The 7318-nt window shown below is 47.5% G+C and overlaps 1 pseudogene; it reads left to right on the top strand.

Moving 5' to 3' along the window:
* Positions 1-1886: 1886 nt before the first annotated feature.
* Positions 1887-2178, top strand: LOC116745092 (annotated as a pseudogene).
* The last annotated feature ends 5140 nt before the right edge of the window (positions 2179-7318 follow it).

The raw sequence follows: 7318 nt of genomic DNA, 5'->3' as shown, positions 1-7318 counted from the left end.
CCCAGGGGAAGTGAGCCCTGGGGGCCTGACAGTGACCTACAGCTGCCTGTCTTGGGACCCATCGTCTTCAGGACACTGGGGGAAACTCTGGAAGATCAGTGAGGCACTTCCTGGGGCACAGAAGGTAAGGGGGGGTGCCCCAAACCTCAGAAATCAAGATAGATAATATTTGAATGCAGTATTTTAATCAAAATTAATGGCAAAAAATCATGATGAAACAAAATTTTTTAATAAAGACAAGATCCAACCTTGTTCTCAGTCCCCTACTTCATCTTCCTTAGCCCAGCCCTGGTTCCAATAAAACTTTATTTTAAAAAGCAGGCAGGCATCATCAAAAAATCCACAAACAGGGCTTCCCTGGTGGCGTAGTGGTTGGGAGTCTGCCTGCCGATGCAGGGGACAGGGGTTCGTGCCCCAGTCCGGGAAGATCCCACATGCCGCGGAGCGCTGGGCCCGTGAGCCATGGCCGCTGAGCCTACGCGTCCCGAGCCTGTGCTCTGCAATGGGAGAGGCCACAACAGTGAGAGGCCCGCATACCACAAAAAAAAAAAAAAAAAAAATCATGTACCACAGTGTTCATTGCAGCTCTATCTATAATAGCCAGGTCATGGAAGCAACCTAAGTGTCCATCAACAGATGAGTGGATAAAGAAGATGTGATACATATGTACAATGTAATATTACTCAGCCATAAAAAGGACACGAAATTGAGTTACTTGTAGTGAGGACCTAGAGTCTGTCATACAGAGCGAAGTAAGTCAGAAAGAGAAAAACAAATACCGTATGCTAACACATACATATGGAATCTAAAAAAAAAAAAAATGGTTCTGAAGAACCTAGGGGCAGGACAGGAATAAAGACGTAGACGTAGAGAATAGACTTGAGGACACAGGGAGGGGGAGGGGTAAGCTGGGACGAAGTGAGAGAGTGGCATGGACATATATACACTATCAAATGTAAAATAGATAGCTAGTGGGAAGCAGCTGCATAGCACAGGGAGATCAGCTCAGTGCTTTGTGACCCCCTAGAGGGGTGGGACAAGGAGGATGGGAGGGAGACGCAAGAGGGAGGGGATATGGGAATATATGTATATGTATAGCTGATTCACTTTGCTATATAGCAGAAACTAATACACCACTGTAAAGCAATTATACTCCAATAAAGATGTTTAAAAAAAAAAAAAAAAGCAGGCAAGGACTACCCTGGTGGTCCAGTGGGTAAGATTCTACTCTCCCAGTGCAGCGGGCCAGGGTTTCGATCCCTGGTTGGAAACTAGATCCCACATGCCACAACTAAGACCCAGAGCAGCCAAAAATAATAGATAAATAATTTTTTTAAAGTATTTACCAAATCATAAGTGAAAAAAAAAACCAACTTATGTTTAAAAAACTTAATAAATAAATAAAATTAAAAGCAGGAAAAAAAAAAAAAAAAGCAGGCAGCCAGCCCATGGGCTGTAGTTTACTGATTTTTTGAATATTGTGTTAAATTTCATTTCTCTTGATTACTGGGTTTTTTGGTGCCTCATTATATTTTGGGCCTATAGCAAGTGCCTACTCCCCTCATCCTAGACCTGGGCTTGTCACAGAGGGTCCCTTTCTGGACTACAAACCCCAGGGAGAAGAGGTCAGGCCTGCAGAGATCAACATACCCATGTGAATTTGGCTTGAGATCACTCTCATACCACAATGTGCTGAGAGCTCCATGCTGGTCAGTGACTCAGAACCAAGGGACTCCACAGATCCTGGTTCCCTGTCTCTTGGAAAAATCTGATGCTACTGTATACCTGGGAAGAGTTTAGCAAGTTTTCTTTTTTTTTTAATCTATTTTTTGGGGTGGGACCAAAGTGAGGCAGCAGGGCAGAGGCTGGCACCTCCCACAGAAATCATGGCATATACTGGCCTCACCGTGCTTCTCATCGTGATGAGCATGTTCTGGGGCTTTGTCGGCTTCCTGATGCCCTGGTTCATCCCAAAGGGTCCCAACCGGGCAGTTTAGCATCACCATGTCGGTGACCTGTTCCGTTTGCTGCTATCTCTTTTGGCTGATTGCAATTCTGGCCCAACTCAACCGTCTCTTTGGACCACAGTTGAAAAATGAAACCATCTGGTACCTCAAGCATCATTGGCCTTGAGGAAGGAGACCTGCTCGCCAGTGCTCAGTCGCTGAGGTCACGAAGAGAACTCCTCTGGATGCAAAAATCACCTCCATACGCAGACCACCTTCCTTGACTCGCCCACTTTGGCCATCAGCTGCCTTAAGCGTTCCCACCACATGTGAATATCTTATTCTACATGCAGAAATTTTTCCTGCCACATTTTTTACCCTTGATGAACGATGTGTTTATTGAATCAGAACTGTGCTCCTCTATAAAATGCTTATGTACTCTTCCAAGACAGAAAGTGCCGTTCTTCTGAGAAATAACATTACTCTCTCCTTGGAAAGTGTGGATTTGAAGATGGTTCCTGCCTGCTCACAACATGAGAACCAGAGAAATGTTTAAAAACTGTTACACGACAATAAGACTCCAGTGGGGCTGTCAGTAAGAGAACATGCTCAGAGGGAAAATCTGTCCCACCAGAATTATACCAAAGTATATTTTCAGGATGAATTTCTTATTTCTGCCCTCTTTTGGAATGAATTCTTTTTCTGCTTTCTATGGAAAAAAATCTATTTTTTATTGAAGTATAGTTGAATTACAATGTTGTGTTAATTTCTGCTGTACAGCAGAGTGACTCAGTTATACATATATATGTTCTTTATCATATTCTTTCCCATTATGGTTTATCACAGGATATTGAATATAGTTCCCTGCGCTTTCCAGTAGGACCTTGTTGTTTATCCATTCTATATACACCAGTTTGCATCGATCCTTGACCTCAAGATCCAGTAGACTCAGACAGACATAGAAAAATAAATGCAAAATGAAGGGACATGTGCTCTTTAGAGACAGAGGAATGTGGGAATTTAGAGGGACAACTATTGATATTTAGCTGACAGTTAGGGGAAGTTTTGCAGAGGCAGGGCCTTGAATTCTATCCAAGTAGAATCGTGCCAGACGGACTAGGACTTTTCAGACTAGGACCTTGTCTTAGTTTGTTCAGCCTCTGCTATAACAAAAATAGAGGCAGGTGGGTGGGTTTTATAAACAGAAATGTGTTTCTCATGGTTCTGGAGGCTGGGAAGTCCAACATTAGGGTGCTGGCAGATTTGGTGTCTGCTGAGGGCCCACTTCCTGGTTCATAAATGGCTCTTATCACCATGTCCTTCCATGGCAGAAGGGGCGAGGGAGCTCTATGGGGTCTCATTTTATAAGGGCACTAATCTGATCATAAGGGCTCTGTCCTCATGACCTAATCACCTCCCAATGGCCCCAACTCTAAACACCATCAGACTGGGGATTCAGATTTCAACATGAATTTCGGGGGGACACAAGCATTCCGTCCCTAGCAAATCTGTACGTGCAAAAGCAGAGTGTGAAAAAAAGGCAGCATGATTGGAGGTGGGGAGAGGCATGGATGGCGGGGCAAAGCGTGCAGGAGGGTCAGTGATGGGAGAGGTAGATGGTAAGATAAACTCGACGTAGGCCACGAAAGGCCCTGTGTGCTAAGATAAAAATTTGGATCTCATTCTCTTGGCAGTGGGAAACCATTGGAAGCTTTTAGGCAGAAAATGGCATTTTGGATCTGTTTTTAGAAAGAGAATGCTGGCAGCTAAGGAGAGGAGGGACTGAAGTTGGAAGTATCTGGAGGTAGAAAAGTCAGTTGGATGTTGTGCAATAATCCGAGGGAGAAAATGATAAAGGCGTGAACCAGGACACGATGGCGGGGAGGGAGAGCAGGGACGGAGTTAAAGAGATTTCTGATGAGAAGCGACACCACTTGGTGACTAAGGAGACATGAAGGATGAGGGAGAGGGAGGAGTCTGTTGATTTCCAGGTTTCTGTTTTAGGTACAGCAAACAAAACAGGGGAATATGGGAGGAGGGGCAAATCAGGGAACAGAGGATGTGCTCCGTTTTAGGACTTGTTGACTCTGAGTAGATGGAAGATATGCAGAAGAAATAACCAAATGAGATGTGATGGGCTCAAGGGGAAGTTTAGGCTGGAGATATGCTGTGTGGAGATCTCAGGTGAGCTGAGCCAGAGGGAGGGTCTAGGGAAAAAGAGAGCTGAAGATGAGAGGCTGGCAGAGGACGAATGGAAAGAGATGAGGGAGACCAGGGACCAGCGAGGAGATCCGGGAGCAGGAAAGAGTGACATCCAGGGGACCAGGAGAGCTGATAGACAAAAGGAAGAGAAACGGTTCTATGCAGCAGAGCGGTGAGGACGTGAAGACGAGAACCAAACCGTAGCCTGAAGACGAGGAGGTCATTGGCGTCTCTAGTAAGAGCAACTTCAAAATCTGCAATCTCCACTAAATCCACGGACTATCACATCTGTTTCCATGGGCTGGTGGGAAGAGGCCTGAGGAATTCATGAGAGGTGAGGAGGTGGATGGTGCCTTCGAGAAGTTCTGGGAAGCTAATGACTCGAACAGGATGTTTGCCTCCAGCAAGAGTTCACGTGAATGAACGCCCCTTCCACTTTTAAAGCCAGCACTTCCTACAGAGTCTGCAATGAGATGGGCAGGCAAGCACCCCGAAACACACCTAGCACAATAAACCTGTGTTCCTTTCTAAACCAGCTGACATGGTCTGAAATGGGGGGACAACTGGAGGTGGGAAATGATGAGGCTTCAAACAACCATTCAAGGGTTCTTAAGGCACTGAGCACCTACTACAGACCTTTGAGATGATCCCATATGGACCAGGAAGTGGATTTATAGCAGAGAATGATGGAGATGGTGGGAAATTCTCCCTGTTCCCCAACACACATCCTGGCTCCCTCCACACAGAGATGAGAAGAGTCGACCCCCTTAATACACTGGTGTCTGCAGGCTCCGGGGAGCCCTATACCCAGGGCTCTCCTGCCTGCTGACTTGGTGCTGGACTTCTGCAGGCCTCCTCCTTCCAAAAAGTACGAGGCCTTGGGAGCCATGGGGGTGGAAGCCTGAGGGTGTGGACCTGGCCCTCTGGCCTCAGGCTCACCCAAGCCAGGGAGGGGTTTTCCATCCACTACCCCTCCTCCCACCTCCACACCAGGCCCTGACCGGAACAGCCGCCTGCAGAGGCTCTCCCGGAGTCACTAGGCTATTCTTTCAAAAGGAGCCCAGAGTTCCAAAACCAAACTTCAAATGCCTTCCCTCCCACATCGTCCCACAGCCCCACCAGCCTGTCTATCACTTGAAGCAGTGAGACTTAGAAACCAGAAGCATGGAAATGACATCAGCAGACACTGGACAGAGACCTGCACCAGAAGAGAGTGGGTCTTGGCGGTGGGGGGGGGGGGCGCGGGGGCGAAGAGCAGGGGCCTTAACTGACCCATCACCCCCGCCTGCATTCTGCTTCCTCCCCCCCAGTCCTTCGGGCCTCCAAACAGGAAGATCCTGTCTTCCTCAAAGCGGGAGTAATGTTCGCCTCTTAACTCTAATTATTCCAGCTGACCAGGAATGCAAGCAAAACCAAGACCAACTGTGATGCTGCAAATAGATACCCATGTGAAAAGATAGAAAGAGAGAGAGACACAGGCGGAGGACCAATGAGCCAGGGGAAGCCAGGACACATCTACTCACAGATCAAACATCACGTCCCTGCCTCTCAGGAAACGCCGGGCTACCACCCCAAGATCCCTCTTCTCCCCAAACCTCCCCCCAAATACCCTCACACATCATCCTTTCTCACCACCCCTTTGCTGTCCCACGCCCTAGATCAGCCCAATGATCCCTGTTTCTTGTTCATATCAGAACTGCAGTCGGCAGATTTTAATATTGTGTATCCAGAAGACGCCGTGAGACTGTCCTCTTGGGATCATGCTTCACTCCCCGAAGACCCACAGCAGTGTGCAGAATCGCCAGGGAAGCCACGAGAAACAACACAGTGACAATTGTTTATCGGAATATTTGGCTGGGAGAAGCTTTATTCTCACATAAAATCAACCCACATGGATTATGAAGAAGAGAGCAACACGCATGAATTTTTAAATAAAACATCATCTTCCAAATCGTGTGGGCTAAATACAGTGTGAGATCCAGGATTAGAGCCTGGAACAGAAAAAGGGCATTGATGGAAAAACCGGTGAAATACAAATGAAGACGGGAGTTTAATTACCGGTAAGGTACCCATGTGAATCTCTCAGTTTTAATTAAAGTACCTTGGTTAAATAAGATGTTAACATGAGGGGAAACTGGGCTAAAGAGTGTACGGGACTCTGGACTATCGTTGCAACTTTTCTATTAATCTACAATTATTCCAAGGGACTTCCCAGGTGGCCCAGGGGTTAAGAATCTGCCTGCCAATGCAGGGGACACGGGTTTGATCCCTGGTCCGGGAAGATCCCGCATGCTGCAGAGCAAGTAAGCCCGTGCGCCATAACTGCTGAGCCCACGTGCCACAACTACTGAAGCCCACACGCCTAGAGCCCGTGCTCCGCAACAAGAGAAGCTGCTGCAATGAGAAGCCCACGCACCGCAACGAAGCATAACCCCAGCTCACCACAACTAGAGAAAGCCCGCGTGCAGCAATGAAGACCCAACACAGCCAAAAAATAATAATAATGATAAATTTTTTTTAAATAAAATTATTCCAAAATTTCAGGTTTCTTTTTTCTTCTTTTTGCAGTACACGGGCCTCTCACTGTTGTGGCTTCCCCCGTTGTGGAGCACAGGCTCCGGACGCGCAGGCTCAGCAACCATGGCTCACGGGCCCAGCCGCTCCGTGGCATGTGGGATCTTCCTGGACCGGGGCATGAACCCCGTGTCTCCTGCATCGACAGACGGACTCTCAACCACTGCGCCACCAGGGAAGCCCTAGGTTTACTTTTTTTTAAATCATATGACTCTTTCTAGCTTCCTGACCTCCCCACTCCAACCTCACTACTCCCCCACCCCCCCACCCCACCCCCACAACACAAGTTCACGATCTGCTGCTCCATCAGAGTTCCTTGGGTGGCAACCACTAAGAGCCCCATGAGGACAAGCTGGGGCCAGAGGCAGGATGTGTGGTCGTAGGCGGATTTGAACCAGCTCGAACACAAGGAAATCAGAACCACAGACAGACCAAAGCCCTGGAATTTCAAATCTTTCCAGATCTAAAGGTCATTTGTTCATTCAATAAGTATTTATCCTAGCACATGCCAAGCGTTGTGCTAGGCTGCTGTGAGAATGGGGATGTGGGGGAAGAGGGCTGCAGGTACAAAATGAATAAGTCTCCTCCCTTAAGGA

This window comes from Phocoena sinus, chromosome 20 (assembly GCF_008692025.1).
Source record: "Phocoena sinus isolate mPhoSin1 chromosome 20, mPhoSin1.pri, whole genome shotgun sequence".
In the NCBI taxonomy this organism is placed as follows: Eukaryota; Metazoa; Chordata; class Mammalia; order Artiodactyla; family Phocoenidae; genus Phocoena; species Phocoena sinus.
Note: the sequence above shows the minus strand (reverse complement) of the source record. Positions and strands in the feature narration are given on the sequence as shown.